Source organism: Sus scrofa, chromosome 9 (assembly GCF_000003025.6).
Source record: "Sus scrofa isolate TJ Tabasco breed Duroc chromosome 9, Sscrofa11.1, whole genome shotgun sequence".
Taxonomy (NCBI): Eukaryota; Metazoa; Chordata; class Mammalia; order Artiodactyla; family Suidae; genus Sus; species Sus scrofa.
The window spans coordinates 63,981,302-63,997,987 of NC_010451.4; positions in this window are offsets into that span (position 1 = coordinate 63,981,302).

The window sequence follows — 16,686 nt, forward strand, 5'->3', positions numbered from 1 at the left end:
GCATTGCCAAAGCTTTGTGTATATCATTCATCTTTTAAGGGAAATAGCTCATATGTTTCCTAATTGATTCTATGATTTTTTTAAATAAACTGGCAGGAACATTAAACAGTGATTATGGTGAATTATTGGAGACTCGGTGTGAACTAGCCTGAGAGTTAAAAATTGCTGGAGTCTCAGTCTAAGGTGAGGCATGCTTTGTGGCTTTCACCTCCAGAAGCTCCACTCAATTCTCACTTTAAAGACTGGGGAAAAAAAATCTCATGTTTCCTGCAGAGGAAGAGGAAAAGCAATTATTTGGAAGTATGCCTAGAACATTGAGTATAACAAAGGTTTGCCCTCTAAGAGAAACTACTTCACCAGAGCCATATCTGAGCTGGAGGGAATCAGTTAGCCAACTCCAGCTCTGTCTAGCCTTCATATATCATGTGATGGGAGTAAACACAAAGACTAAGAAATTACTTTAAAGGGCACAACCCAAAGACTGAGATCCAACAAGAAGGTGAGATTTAATTATAAGATTATAGAATGCACCCCCCCCCAACAATTTGCCTGCATAGCAACAAAATTCTAGTGGATTACAAATGTTACAAGTAATAGTGAACTACAAATGAAAAAGCTGTAAGACAGTCTATTTAAGGAGTAGTAGAGAAAAAGATAACAAGGAAGGAAAAAAAACAAAAAGCAAGGAAACTAGAGGACACTGAAGTCTCTGGCGCTTACAGCTATATCAAACATGAAACTCAGTCCATCTCCTTGCCCCATTAAAATAAAATTTCATGCTAAAAGCCTAATTATTTCAGTTTCTATTACTTGATACATCATGTCCAGCTTTCAACAAAAAATTACAATGCATGGTAAAAGGCAAGTAAAAACATTTTGGAGATAACTAAACTCAGATAAGACACAATTTTTTTTTTTTTTTTTTTTTTTTTTGTCTTTTTGACATTTCTTGGGCTGCTGCCGCGGCATACGGAGTTCCCAGGCTAGGGGTCCAATCAGAACTGTAGCCTCCAGCCTACACCAGAGCCACAGCAACGCGGGATCCGAGTCGCGTCTTCAACCTACACCACAGCTCACGGCAGCGTCGGATTGTTAACCCACTGAGCAAGGGCAGGGATCGAACCCAAAACCTCATGGTTCCTAGTCGGATTCATTAACCTCTGTGCCACAACAGGAACTCTGAGACACAAATTTTGAATGATAAGACATAGAAGTTAAAATTGCTATGATTAATATGTTAATGGCTCTAAAGAAAGAGTAGACAACATGCAAGAACAGATGGGTAATGTAAGCAGAGAGGTGGAAATTCAAAGAATGAGAAGTAAATGCTAGAAATCAAGAATACTGTAACGGAAAGAAAGAACGTCTTTGATAGTCTCATCAGTAGACTGGACACAGTCAAGGAAAGAATCAGTGGGCTTGAAGATATGTCAATGTAAATGACCCAAACTGAAATGCTGAAAGAAAAGAATTATAAAAAATAAAATAAAATAAAAAGAGTTCCCTGGTGGCTCAGCCAGGTTAAGGATCCAGCATTGCCACTGCTGTGGCTCAGGTCACTGCTGTGGCACAGGTATGGTCTTTTAAAGGCAAGTTCTTTAGAGGGAAGGAAAATCATATAGGTCAAAAACTCAGATCTAGAAATTTCCTAGTGGGCCTAATGGGTTAAGGATCTGGAATCGCCATTGCTATGGCTTGGGTCTCTGCTGTGGTGCAGGTTCAATCCCTGTCCCAGGAACTTCCACATGCCTCAGGTGTGGCAAAAACAAAAACAAAAACCTCAGATCTACATAACAGAATGAAAAGTATCAGAGAAGGAAAAAATATTCATTTAAAAGACTTTTATTTTTCTTATTCTTAATGAATTTAATAGATAACTGCAAAATAATAGTAGCAACAATGTATTGGGTGATTATAGCATAAGGATAAAGGAAATGAATGACAGCAAGGATATGAGACATGAGGGAGGAATTGGGAATACTCTATTATAAGGCACCTGTACTACTCATGAAATGGTATAACATTATTTGAATCTGGACTAATATCAGTTGTAAATGTATATTGCAAACTCTTAGGACACCAACAAAAAGTATTTCAAAAGAAGTACAGCTAATATAAAAGAAAAGACAAAGGCAATCCTGTAAATTGCTCAATTAATAGTAGAGAAGGCAGAAGGAGAGCATACAATAGAAAAAGAACAAGTGTGACCTATAGAACATATTTACAAACATGTGGATATTACAGCAGATATTAATCTAATTGTATCAGTGTTCATTTTAAATGTCAGTGGTCTGAATACACAAATTAAAAGACAGAAACTGTCAGAATTGATTAAAAAACAGGACCCAACTACATGCTGTTTATAAGAAATTCATTTTACGTATAAAAACACAGGAGTTCTCTCATGACTCAGTGGATTAAGAATCCAGCATTGTAAGTGCAGCAACTCAGGTCACTGCTATGGCATGGGTTTGATCCCTGGCCCTGGCCCAGGCCCAGAACTTCCACCTGCCATAGGAAGTAAAAAAAGAAAAATAAATAAATAAATAAAGATACATTAAAAGTAAAAGGATGAAGAAAGATACACCATGCTAATAATAATCGAAGACAGCTGGAGTGAATATATCAATTTCAGACTTCAGAGCAAGTGGACTTCAGAACAAGGAAAATTATCAGGGATTTAGGAGGGCCATTACATAATGATAAAGGGGTCAATTCTCTAATAATACATAACTATTTTTATTTTTTATTTTTTATAGTAATTTTTATTTTTTCCATTATAGCTGGTTTACAGTGGAGAGGGTGTGTACATAACAATTTTAATATGTGTAAACCTAACAATAGAGCCTCAAAATATGTGAGGCAAAAACTGAGAACTTCAAGGAGAAATAGACAAACCCACTATTATAGTTGGAGACTTCAACACCCTTTCAGTAATTGACAGATCCAGTAGACATGAAGCCAGTAAGAATACAGTTGAACTGAATAGCACCATTAATCAGCTGAGCTAATTGACATTTACAGAATACTTTATCCAACAACAACCTAATCCACATTCTCCTAAATTTTACATGGAACATTCACCAAGATAAGACACATTCTAGGCCATAAAACATATCCTAACATATTTTTTAAAATAATGATTATGCAAACAATGCACTTAAACTAAAGATCAATAACAGAAAGAGCTGGAAAATCACAAAATATTTGGAGATTAAACTTCTAAATAGTACATAGGTCAAAGGAGTCTCAAGAGAAATGAAAAAAATAGTACGTTATATAAAAATGAAAATAAATCAAAATTTGTGTGATGCCATGAAAGCAATGATTAGAGGAAATTTTACAGCATTGGATGTATTTATTAACAATAAAGAAAGCTCTAAAATCACTACTCTAAGTGCTCAACCTAGGAAACTAGAGAAATAAGGGCAATATAAGCCTAAAGCAAGTAGAAGAAAATAAATTGAAAAATTAGGGCAGAAATCAATACAACTGAAAACAAGAAATCCATAGAGGAAGTCAATGAAATCAAAACCCAGTTCTTTGAAAAGATCAATTTAAAAAACTGCTAGCCAGGCTAAACTAGAAAAAAAAAAGAGAGAGAGAGAGAAGATAGAAGTTACCAGTGCCACAAGTATGTGAAAGAGGGATCATCAGCACTGGTCCCACGGACATTAAAGAGATAATAAAGGAATATTATGAACAACTCTATGCCCACAAATTTGATAACTTAGATTAAATGGATCAATTCCTTGAGAAATACAAACTACCAAAACTCACATTAGCAAAAATATATAATCTGAATAGGCTTTTACTGATTAAAAAATTGAATCCATGATTAGTAACCTTCAAAAAAAGAAACAACCAGGCCCAGATAGGTTCACTGGTGAATTCTATCAAACATTTAAGGGATACATGATACAAATTCTCTACAATCTCTTCATAAAATAGAAGCAGACTAAATACTTCCTAACTCATTCTATGAGATTAGCATTACTCTGATACTGAAACCAGATAAAGCTATTACAGCAGGAAATCTCAGAGCAGTACCTCTCATGAACATAGATGCAAATATCCTCAACAAAATATTAGCAAATCAAATCCAACAATGTTTAAAAATAATTATACACCATGACCAAATGGGATTTATTCTAGCCATGCAAAACTGATTCAACATTTGGAAAATCAATTAATGTGATTCTTCAAATCAATAGGCCTAAGAAGAAAAATTACATTATCAGATAGATGTAAAAAAGGCATTTTATTTTTTCTTTTTGTCTTTTTATCTCTTTAGGGCCATGCCCATGGCAAATGGAGGTTCCCAGGCTAGGGGTTGAATCGGAGCTATAGCCGCAGGCCTACTCCAGAGCCACAGCAATGCAGGATCCAAGCCGCATCTGCGACCTTCACCACAGCTCATGACAATGCCAGATCCTTAACCCACTGAGCAAGACCAGGGATTGAACCCATGTCCTCATGGATGCAAATCGTGTTTGTTAAATGCTTAGCCACAATGGGAACTCCAGAAAAAGTCATTTTAAACAAAAGCAAAACAGACTTAACATACCAATCGTGCTCCTAGGTATTTACCCAATGAAGATGAAAATTACATACACACAAAAAACTAAATTTTTTTTTTTGTCTTTTTAAGGCCGCATATGGAGGTTCCCAGGCTAGGGGTCTAATCGGAGCAGTAGCCGCCAGCCTACACCACAGCCACAGCAACGCCAGATGTGAGCCACGTCTGTAACCTACGCCACAGCTCATGGCAGTGCCAGATCCTTAACCCACCAAGTGAGGCCAGAGATCAAACCCGCAACCTCATGGTTCCTAGTCGGGTTCGTTTCCACTGCACCCTGAAGGGAACTTCAAAACCTAAGTGTTTATAGCAGCTTTACTGATAATTGCCCAAAACTGGAAGCAGTCGAGATGTCCTTCGATAGGTGAGTCAATAACCATTACAGTGTATCTCCATTAAATGGGATATTATTCAGCAATAAACAGAATCGAACCACAAAGCTACAAGAAGACATGAAGGAATCTTAAGTACACATTACTAAATGAAATAAGCCTGAAAATAGTCTTAAAATGATAAATACCCTATAATTACAATTATATGACCTTCTGGAAAAGGCAAAACTATAGATAGTTAAAAGATCAATGGTTGCCAGGAGTTCCCATCATGGCTCAGTGTTTAACGAATCCAACTAGGAACCATGAGGTTTCGGGTTCGATCCCTGGCCTTCCTCACTGGGTTAAGGATCCAGCGTTGCTGTGAGCTGTGGTGTAGGTTGCAGACGACTTGGATCCCGCATTGCTGTGGCTGTGGTGTAGGCAGGCGGCTACAGCTCCGATTCGACCCCTAGCCTGGGAACCTCCATATGCTGCGGCATCGGCCCAAGAAATAGAAAAAAAAAAAAAAAATCAGTGGTTGCCAGGGATTCAGGAGGAAAAGGGGAAGGATGAATAAGTGAAGCACAGAGGATTTTTTATGAGGCAAAACTATACCGTGAAATACTGTAACAGTGGAAGCATTACATTACACATTTGTCAAAACCATAGAACTGAACCATTAATATAACTTATGCATTAATTTAGCTCTGGGAACTATATCTAGTCACTTATGATGGAGCATGATGGAGGATAATGTGAGAAAAAGAATACATATTTGTATGTGTGACTGGGTCACTTTGCTGTACAGTAGAAAAAATACAAAAATAAGCTATGTACTTTAATTAATAGTAATGTACCAATAGTGTCAATATTATCAATAGTAATATATCCTGAATTATAACACATGTACCACACAAATGTAAGGTAGATATTAATAATAGAGGAAACTGTGGCAGGAGAGGGGATATGAGGATTCTTTTGTCATTAGCTCACTTTTTATATAAATCTAAAATTATTCTCAAACTACTATGTATAAAATAAATAGGCAACAAAGGTATGTTGTACAGTACAGGCAAACACAGACATTATTTTGTAATAATTTTAAATGGAGTATAATCTATAAAAAATATTGTCACTACATTGTACACCTGAAATTAATATAATATTGTAAATCAACTATATTTCAATTAAAAGATAAAAATAAAATTATTCTAAATAGTAAAATTTACTAATTAAAAAAATAAATATTGGGGAATAGAAGTGGTCAAATAGAGCATCCTGGATATGCCCACAATCTTAAATCTTTCAACGTTTCTCCATTGAGAATGATATTTTGTAAATACCCTTATGAAATTAAAGATTTCTCTATTTTCCAAGTTTGTGAAACATTTTTTTTCAAATAATAGATACTAAATTTTATCAAATTATTATCTCATCTACAGAGATGTTTATACTTTTTTGTTTCTCCTCTTTTCTGTAATGATGGTGCCTTATACTGATCAATTTTTACTGGAGAGTTTGAGCTATCATCATTGCAATACACCTGCCTGGGTGGGAGTGTTCTTACGTATGATGCAAGGTGAATTTCTTGATACTTTATTTAGAACTTTTGCTTCTATGTTCTTGAGTGAGACTAAACTGTGATTTTCTTTTCTCATAATATCTAGCAAGAACATGCTAGACTCATTAAGTGAGCTGAGTTTCCTATTTTCTATTCCTTGGGAGAAATTAAGAAAGTTTGGCTTTTTGTAGCATTTCCCTATGAAATTACTTGCACTTTTTTTGAGGAAAATGTTTTCATTATAGATTTTTAATTTTCTGTTATTTATAGAACTATTCATCATTTTTATTTCTTTCTCTGTCAGTTGTGGTAAATTCCTTTTATCAAGGAATTTATTCATTTCACCCAAATTTTCAAATGTAATACCTTGTTATCTATAATGGCTTTATAATCTGTAATGATGCACCCTTTTACATTGTTGACTGTATTTTTGTGTCATTTTCCTTTTTATTTAGCTTAGTTTTGCCAGAGATTTATTAATTTTATTAGTCATTACAAAGAGCCAACTTTTTAGGCCTTGTCAACTACCTTCATTCATGCTTTCTATTATATCATTTTCAGCTCTTTATTATTTTCTTTTGAGTTTGAGTGTTTCTCTATAACTTCTTGAGTTGGATGCAAGATCATTAATTTTCAGCCCTTCTTCTATGTAACATGTATTGTTAACATCCCTCTAAGCCTTGTTTAGCTCCAGCTCACAAGTATTTTGTTTTTCCACAGGGCTGGCAACTCCTGGGCCAGCATGACTGGTTCTGTGCATCTCTGATGCAAGTTTTGATACATAGTAGTTTTTTGTTATGGTTCACTTCAAAATATTTTCTAACTTCCATGATGAGTTCTTTCTTGTTTCAAATATTTTTTAGAACTGTAGTTTCTATCTTCTAAAAATAAGTTTTTTTATCATCTTTGTTGTTGGTATTAGTAATTCCTGGCTTAATTGCATTGTGGTTGGAAACAGACTCTTGGATGATTTCGGTCCTTTCAAACTTGTCGAGGCTTGCTTTATGGCTCAGTGTATACTTAATTCTAGTAAATCCTTTGTGGTTGTTTGAAGCAATGCACCTTCTGTTGTTGGTTGTAGTGTCCTACATATGTCAATTAGGTGAAGTTTGTTAGTTGCCTTCTTCAGTATTTTATAATTCTTATTGATTTTTTCTGTTTGCTGTAAGCTTTTACTGAAAGGGGTATGTTTAAATTTTCAATTATGATTGTAGACTAACTTATTTTTCCATTCAGTCCAACTATTTTTTTTTAATTCACTAAATCCCATGCTTTATTTGGATTTCGCTTATTTTCCCCTGAAGTTATTTTCTGTTTTAGTTGTTGTATCTCCTTAGCCTTCTCTGGTCTGTGATCATTTCTCAGACGTGTGTGTGTGTGTGTGTGTGAGATGACCTTAACAGTCTTGAGGGATAGTGATCAGATATTATTTAGAATGTCTGTAAGTTTGAATTAAATAATTTAAATAATTTAGCATTATGAAGCATCATCTTTATCTCTAGAAATATTTTTGCTTTAAAGTTTATTGTGTGTGATGCCAATACAGTGACACAGGTTTTAGAAAGGTTAGTGTTTGCCTAGTACATTTTTTTCCATTCTTTTTCTTTCAGTTTTATTTTATTTTCAGTTTTATTTTTTATCCTCCAGTTCCCAGGCTAGGTGTCAAATCAGAGCTACAACTGCCGGCCTACAGCACAGCCACAACAATGTGGGATCCAAGCTGCATCTGTAACCTACACCACAGCTCACAGCAACACCAGATCCTTAACCCACTGATCAAGGCCAGGGATGGAACCTGCATCCTCATGGATGCTAGTCAGATTCGTTAACTGCTGAGCCACGATGGGAATGCCATTATTTTTTTAGTTTTACAATTTACACTTGAATCTTTTAAAAATAATTTGTTTCATTTTGTAGGTTTGTTTTCACTTCTTTGCAAAAAATTTCCACCCTCATGACTTAATCACTTTCCAAAGGCCCCACTTCCTAATACCATTATTTGGAGGTTGGAATTTCAACACATGAATTTGGGAGGTACACAGCATTTCAAATGTTCAATCCACAACACTCAAATAAATACATGTGTGTGGAATATACAAGGTTATTGTATAGATGTATGTTTAATTTCTTAATAAACTGCCGAACAGTTTTCCAAAATAGTTGTACCATTTTACACATCTAAGAGTAATGTACGAGAGTTCCAGTTATACCAAACACTTGCCAATATATATTGTTTTCAGTTTTTTAAATTGTAAGCATTCTGGTGGGCATGTAGTGATATCTCATTGTGCTTTTGCTTTTCCTTGCTGACTAATGATGTTAAACACTTTTTCAAGTGTTTATTGTGTTTATTTGTCCGTTTGCATGTATTCAAAAGTGTCTTTTTGAGTCTGTCATCCATATTGTTATCGAGTTGTTTGGTTTTATTATGGAGTTATGGGAGTTTTCAATATATCCTGGGAAAAGCCCATTTTCAGATATATGTATAGCAGCTATTTTCTTACAGTATGTGGTTTTGTCTATTTCTAATCTAAGTTGAGTCTTTTGATGAATAGCAGAATTTAATTTTGGGTAAGTCCTATTTCCTTGTGATTAAGACTTCATAAAAGAAGAAATTCTTTCATAGTTAGAGTTTTGGTATCCTATGTAGGACATTATTTGACCATATGGTGTGTGGGTCTGTTTCAAACTCTGACCTATTCCATCCTGTTCCACTTCCATTGACTTGTCTTCAAATTCACATGCTTCTTTCTTCCAATGTTTCTAGCCTGCTGTTAAGACCATTCAGATGAATTCTTCGTCTCTAATATAATCCTTATAACTTTTAGAATTTTCTATGGACTCTTTTCATAGTTTTTATCAATCTGCTGAAATCCCCTCATGTACTTATGTATAATATCCACATTTTCCTCTAGATCCTTTAACATACTGAAAATAATTATTTTAAAATTCCTATCTCATAATTCCAACACTTAGGCTATCTTTTGGTCTGCTTCTACTGACTATTTTCTCTCCTGATGATGGGTCACATTTTCTTCTTTGCATGGCTCATAATTTTTTTAAATGCCAGACATTGTGTGTAAAAGAACAGTATACTTAGATAAATAAAACATATGCTTTAAAAAGGGCGTGCTCCTTCCTCTGTCAGGCTCTTAGTGTGGTCGACCAAGTTAACCTGAAATGTAACAGAGCTATGTCCGGGCTCGTTGTAACTTTAGTTTGATTCAGCATACTGCTGGTTTCAAAGGATTTGAAGGCAGAATCAGGGACTTTCCTTTAACAGGTACTAGGGAGTTTCCAGAAATTTCTTTTTGCTTTAAAGTTCAGCTGATTGTTTTTTGAACTGTGGGAATATATCACTTTGTTTGTAAAAATGGCCACTAGCTTTTGGGTTCCTACAGAGTTTTCTTTGCTCTGGACACCAACCCCTGGCTTTCTGAGCTTCAGGAGAGCCCTCTCTCTCCTGATTCCCCACCCTTGGCCTTAGAGTGATGAGGGAGTATATTCAGTGAAAGACCAGCCTGCTTGTGAGCAGTTTACTTCAGTTCTCCTTCCTTCTCCCAGCTTATCTGCTTTTTCCAAGCCTAGAAAGACTAGGAGTATGGGATAACTATAATCCAGTTTCAGAAGTGGAAATGTTTTTGGGTCCCTCAGATGACTTGGAGCTGGACTGCAGTACACAAGGACTAGATGACTTAATGCCTATGGATTCCAATTCAAACTGTGTGTGTGTGTGTGTGTGTGTTGGGTGGAGAGGTAATGTTACCAAGGCCCCTATCCTTGGTGAATTCCAGACTTCACTTCCTGTCCCCAGCCCCATGAAGCTGTCAAAAGCAATGCTTAGCATCTGGTCTGTGTTTTCTTGATTGGCAAAGATGCCTAGGGGGAAAAAAAATGGCCCAAATGCAAGGCTCACCTCTCATCAGATATGTTTTCATCCCAATCTTGGCCCGTGATTCTTCAATACTTTGTTAGTGTTCCTATGCTTTCAAGTAGGTATTTTGTTCTTTTGTTCAGCTCTTCTGGTTATTCTCAGTGGGAGAGTTGGCCTAAATTACCTAATTTTTTGCTATCAAAAGCTGTCATCTCTGTCTTAGTCTTCTTCACTCAATCTTCCAAAATCTGAGAGTAGTGTTTTTAAATTTATCTTCTCCCATACCATTTGCAATGTTATCAATTTCTGAACTTTAATATATTTTAGATTTTAATGTAATATAATTGTGTCCCTTAATGTTTATGAATATTATATACAAATGAGTTGTTATGAGTTAAGTATGAAAGAAATGCCTTAAATTCTACTTCTGTTTTTTTAATATATTTTCATTTACTTCATACATTTTTGCCTCTGCTCATTTTTTTAACCAATGAGAAACATTTTGCTTTAAATATATCTTACAAATATATTAACACATACTCTAATTACTAATACCTCTAATACATCTTATTTTTGAAATCTCTTAGACATATTGACATCAAGAATAAAACCATATCACAACATTGTAAGTCAGCTATACTTCAGTAAAGCTATTTTAAAAAGAATAAAATCAGGAGTTCCCGTTGTGGCGCAGTGGTTAATGAATCCGACTAGGAACCATGAGGTTGCGGGTTCGATCCCTGCCCTTGCTCAGCTGGTTAAGGATCCGGCATTGCTGTGAGCTGTGGTGTTGGCGAGGTGTGGTGTAGGTCGCAGACGCGGCTCAGATCCCGCGTTGCTGTGGCTCTGGGGTAGGCTGGCAGCTACAGCTCGGATTAGACCCCTAGCCTGGGAACCTCCATATGCCACAGGAGCGGCCCAGAAATGGCAAAAAGACCAAAAAAAAAAAAAAAAAAAAAAGAATAAAATCATAGATATTGCCATGTCCTGTGATAGATGAAAAGTGGAACACACTCTCCTTTGCTACCATCCATTTTTTGTCAAAGTAATTTGTGATATAAAAATCCCAGTTCATAACTATGAAATCTTTATTACATATAAGAATTATTTTCATCTTATATTTCTTGAGTTTCATATAATATTAATCACAATTATGTATATTACATAGTATTATCAGTTCTATTGATTTAATTATTTTTTGCCTTTTACACTATTTTTTTTCTTTGGGGCTCTTCATTTTGATTCATTTCTCAGCTGGCAAGAATATTTCCTAAAAATATTTCAAAAAGATTTTATGAAAATTCACTGCGACCCCCAATTTATCCCATTAACATCCTGTACCAGTTATCAATTTATTACCTTTCAGCTCCAAATGCACCCTTTATAGATGTGTGGAACACCTCTCCCCCGCCAGCCGGCACATGTTATGCTTTAACAGTAGAGGGCGCTGGAGGGAGGAGAGAAGAAGAACATCTTCCTGGCTCCTTTGCACTTATCCTTGAGACTTGCTCCCGGGACTCTGGTGCGGCTTACTCCCAGAGAGTTTCAGCAGCATTCCTGCTGTCATCTCTATGGCTAGTTTTGTGGGTGTCCCACATCCCAGTGACAAGTTTAGCTGCACCCCTGTGGGTGGATGCCTGATGAAAGGCAGGGGTGACTCAACCAGTTTTCTGGAAAGTCCAGCAGGCAGTTCTCTCCCAAGGAGGCTTCTGAAGGAATTCTGCAGGAGGCCTAGGTAGCTTCGCCGTGAGTTCAGCAGCATCCCTCAAAACAACTTCCAGGGAAACTGTGTGGGTACCCAGAGGAAGCTTCCAGATGGCAGCCCCATCCTACCAGCCTTGGCCCTCTGACTAAGGACCATTTCTGAGAACTTCCTTGCCATCCAATGGGCTACAACCACGCCTTTCCCAGCAAGGGCTGACCCTCAGCCTTGGGGAGCCCCTCTCCTCTTTCAAGTGTGTTCCTTCTCTGTGTACCCTCTATCAGGCTTAGGAGATTTTTGAACATTCCTTTTTATTTCTATTGTGTATTTAATTCCCTAAAAACAGTTAATTTTTATATCAAAACTTCCCTGTCTAAATGACGAGGCAGTTTCTCTCTCCTAATTCAACTGTAACTGAAACACAACCACGAACTCAGAGGAAAGGTACAGCTGTGGGGAACTTCTTACCTTCTTGACTCAAAATGGGAAGTAATGGAATCTTTTTGCTATTTAACATCTCTGGGTATTGCATTTGTTTCTGAAATATGCTCAGAACAGGAATCCTACAGAAGTATAGCTTGTTGGATAGGTGCTATGTAGTGCAAGGACACTGCAAATGAAGCTATAACAGGCAATCAAACCATTTGGAGAAAGTTCTGTCAGTGTTCCACAAAAAAAATATGTCCATTCTGTATCAGTGGGCCCACTGTTTTCCTAAGACCCTTGACTGGAATCATCATCCCCTTTCCCTCTTTGGTGTCCTTCATATGATCCCTTAGCTACGTGACCCTGTCCAGGCTCTGATCACCTAGCCTAGGAATTCCCCTGGCCTTGCTCAGTGGGTTAAGGATCCGGCATTACTGTGAGCTGTGGTGTAGGTTGCAGATGTAGCTCAGATCTGGCATTGCCATGGTTGTGGTATAGGCCAGTGGCTACAGCTCCAATTTGATCCCTAGCCTGGGAACCTCCATATGCCATGGGTGCAGCCCTAAAAAAAAAAAAAAAAAAAAAAAAAAACCAACTCCCTCACTTACTAGGTTAGGCATCTCATCAGGATGAGGTACAAGTGTAGGTAACAGAAAACCCACAACAACAATGGCTTTAACAAGGTAGAATTTTATTTTCCTCTCACATAAAAGCCTGACGGTGGGAGTCTGGGACTGGTATGTTGCCCCAGTCTCCTTCCAGCTTATTATTCTGAGGTTCCTAGTGGGTGGCCCTTGTCCTTGTGGTTCAAGGTGTCACCCACCACCTACCAAACAGCAAAATAGAGGGGAGAACAAAGAAGGGCCAGAAAGAATAAACACAAGTTTGTCTTAGGGAAGGATCCTAGAATCAGCCACATGACACTACACTTACTTCTCATTGGCAAGAGCTCAGTCACATGACCATACCTAACCACACAGGAGGTTGGGAAATGTAGTCTTCTTTCTAGGCAGTCATGCTCCAGCTAAAGCTCTGATTAGGGAGTAGAAAATTATTGGGAACCACAAGTAACTTCTAGCAGAAGCCTCATGACCTCTCTTGGCATGGGGATATTGCTATCTTACCATAAGCGTATTGCTGTATTAACTGAAACCTCACATGCAAGTCATCTAGCACAGAGCCTGGAACATACTAGGCACAACCCCCCTTCTTCCTCCTCCCCATTTCCAGGATTCTGGAGTGCATACTTTTTTCCTCTCAAATGTGTCCATAGCTCCTGCAGCCAATGTCTGAGCATTGTCCCAAGCTGAACTCTCAGAGTCAGCCTGCAACTTGCCAGGGCCTTGAGCTGGGCCTCCAAGTATTAGAGTAAGCCACAGGGACCTGCCTTATCCTCATGCCCACCCACTCTGGAGTCTGTGAAAAGAGACTCTCCCTGCTTCTCTTTTTGATACTGCTAGTAATTTTGCACAAGAAAACACCTGCCCCAGCCCTCCCTGGAGCCCCAGGTCTGCTTCTTGCCTTGATACTGGTGGTCGAAGCCCAGGAGAGCTGGGACTTAATTCAAAGACCTCAAATGTGCAAAAACCTGTGGAAAAGCTGAGAGAGCTCCACTGAAGAGGGTTTGCTGGGCAGGAACCAACTCCTCACACACATCAGTTTCAGACTCTTCTAGCAAAAGACTCTGTAAGGCAGAGAGAGTGACCTTTAACCAGATAACCCCAGACTCCCAAGTTTAGAGTATAACCCAAAGCAATAACCATGAATAAAAACTGAATAAAAACTCCTTTCAGTCTTCTCTTTCTTTTTTAAAATTTGTTGAAATTTTACATTTTATTACTTTACTTCAAAACATATTTCCCTAAATACTCCTAGTAAAATTAACACTTCAGCAAGATATACCATGTTTATCCTTCACCTTCACTTGTCCTTGGCCCAGCATGCATGTCCCCGGGAATCACTGCACCACCCCCTTTCATTCCCGCACAACCCCATGCAATATGAACTCTTATACAGATGGACACATTTGGAAACCGAGGTTGAGAGAGTATGCAGATCGTCTGAGAGTAACTGGTTGACCTGGGATTCAGATCCTGGTCCATCTGGTTCTAAATCCTTGCCCTGTAATCATCATGTAAGTAAATAGGGCTTACCCACCACCTAGTGATGGAATCTGTTGCCTAGGCGCTTGGGCACACAGGGGAATTGGCAAGGAGGGGGCACCATGAAGGAAGCCCCTTTGTAGGTGAGGAGATGAGTTTGGGGGATGCAGGCCATTGACTCCAGGAGTGACCTCCACTAGCAAGATGCCTGGAAGCTGGAGAGCTGCTTCAACTAATAGCATGGGACTGGCTTGGAACTCATTCTTGGGTCACCCTAACCTCAAGGGCAGAGAGCCAGGACCAGAGAGGAGTGGGGAGAACCCCTTGTCTCTGGTCAAGAATCCTGAAAGGGGAAAGATGCTTTGTGACCACAGTCAGTCATGAGGACTGATCCCAGCCTGGAGTCCAGGGGTACTCAAAATAACAGAGGCCAAGGTGGCCCCAACCCAAGAAAAGCAGGACATGGACCCTGCCTCAAAAAGTGGGGCCCCTAGGAGTTAGTTCCCTTCATGGCCCAGCTGTTAATGAATCTGACTAGGATCCATGAGGAAGCAGATTCAATACCTGGCCTCGCTCAGTGGGTTAAGGATCTGGTGTTGCTATGAGCTATGGTGTAGGTCGCAGATGCAGCTTGGATCCCATGTTGCTGTGGCTGGTGGCGTAAGCCAGTGACTATAGCTCTCATTTGACCCCTAGCCTGGGAACCTCCATGGGCCGAGAGTGTGGCCCTTAAAGGAAAAAGCAAAAACGAAAAAAGGAGTGGCCCCTACCAGAAGGACACAAAAGTGTCTCTTAGAATCCTGGCAATGCTGAGTATGGAGGAGAGTGACACAGGGGACTCCCTATGAGGAGGCAATGACCTAGGCTTGGCACCCACTCCCTGCCAAAAAATGCTCGGCTGTAGCATCAGAAGTGCCCCAGCCACCATTGTGTAAATTCAGCGCCGCTCCACGTTTGGGGCGGGATGTGACTTCTTGGTAGACCCACCTGTCCTGTCTCCCTCATAAGTAAAAGTTCCCAGTGAGGGTGTTGCAGGTCCCTTCTCCTGGGCCCCTGGTTCCTACACCAGGACCCCCAACCGACTAGGCACTTATTCCACAGGATGGGTACTGCCTGGGTCACCCAAAGCAACCTGAGGACTGTTCCTACCACAGAGTCTGAGGGGCCTCCCTGTCTGCCTCCTCACTGATCTACAGTGGAGGAGGCCAACCCCAGGGCTGGCCCCAAATTGCTGTGTGATCCTGGGAGGGTCACTTAATCTCTCTGAGCCTCATTTTTCCTTCCACGCTATAGGGAGGTGAATCCTGACTTTGGGAGAATGAACTCCCAAATTCTAATTCCAAATTCCAAATTATTCTAATTCCCTGGAAGACAAGGAGAAGGGGGAAGACGTGAATTGTTCTTATTGGTCTCTGTACAGGTGATAGGATCCAGAGGTGATATTTGCTGTCACCAAACCTGATGTGGGTGCCTAGGCTGATCAGCAGGGGGAGCCAGGCCTCTGTTTTGGTCCTTGAGCTGCCCTGGCTGGAAGTGGCCTGGCCAGGGGTTGAGAAAAGTTGGCTCTCAGCAGGTGTTGCTCCAGAGAAGGTAAGTCCTAGGCAGCCCAGAAAAAAACATCTGGTCCCCAGAAGTCTCTATGGTTGATTGTTGTTTGTTTCTCACCATCTGACTTCCCCCGGGCATGTATGTTTGGAAGTACTTGAGCGCAGGGAAGCCTGTGAGTGGCAGTCTGGGGGACTGCCTGGGTGCCTCCAGGCTTTGTTCTGAGTGGTGGGAGGGGGCTTCTCCGATCATCTCAGGTCCTGGGCCACAAGCAGTGGCCAGGCCAGACATTTTCTATGCTTGGAGAAGATGCTGCTGGTGCTGCAGACGAGTCCAGAACCACTCACCTCCTTGCTCTGCCCAGAAAGGAGTCATTCTTGCAGATCCTGCAAGAGGTAGGATCCACTTGGGCCGCCTCAGGAGACAGTCCCTGGACGTGGCCCAGCCCCTGACCTCTGAAGCAACCCCCCACCCGCTGCTCTTTCCTGCTCTCCAGGTCAGCATGGGCCAGGATGGAGGAAGCCTCCCTTGCTTCTCTGGCCAAAGGAAAGGAGCCAAGGGGTTGCAAAACAGCCCTTAGGTT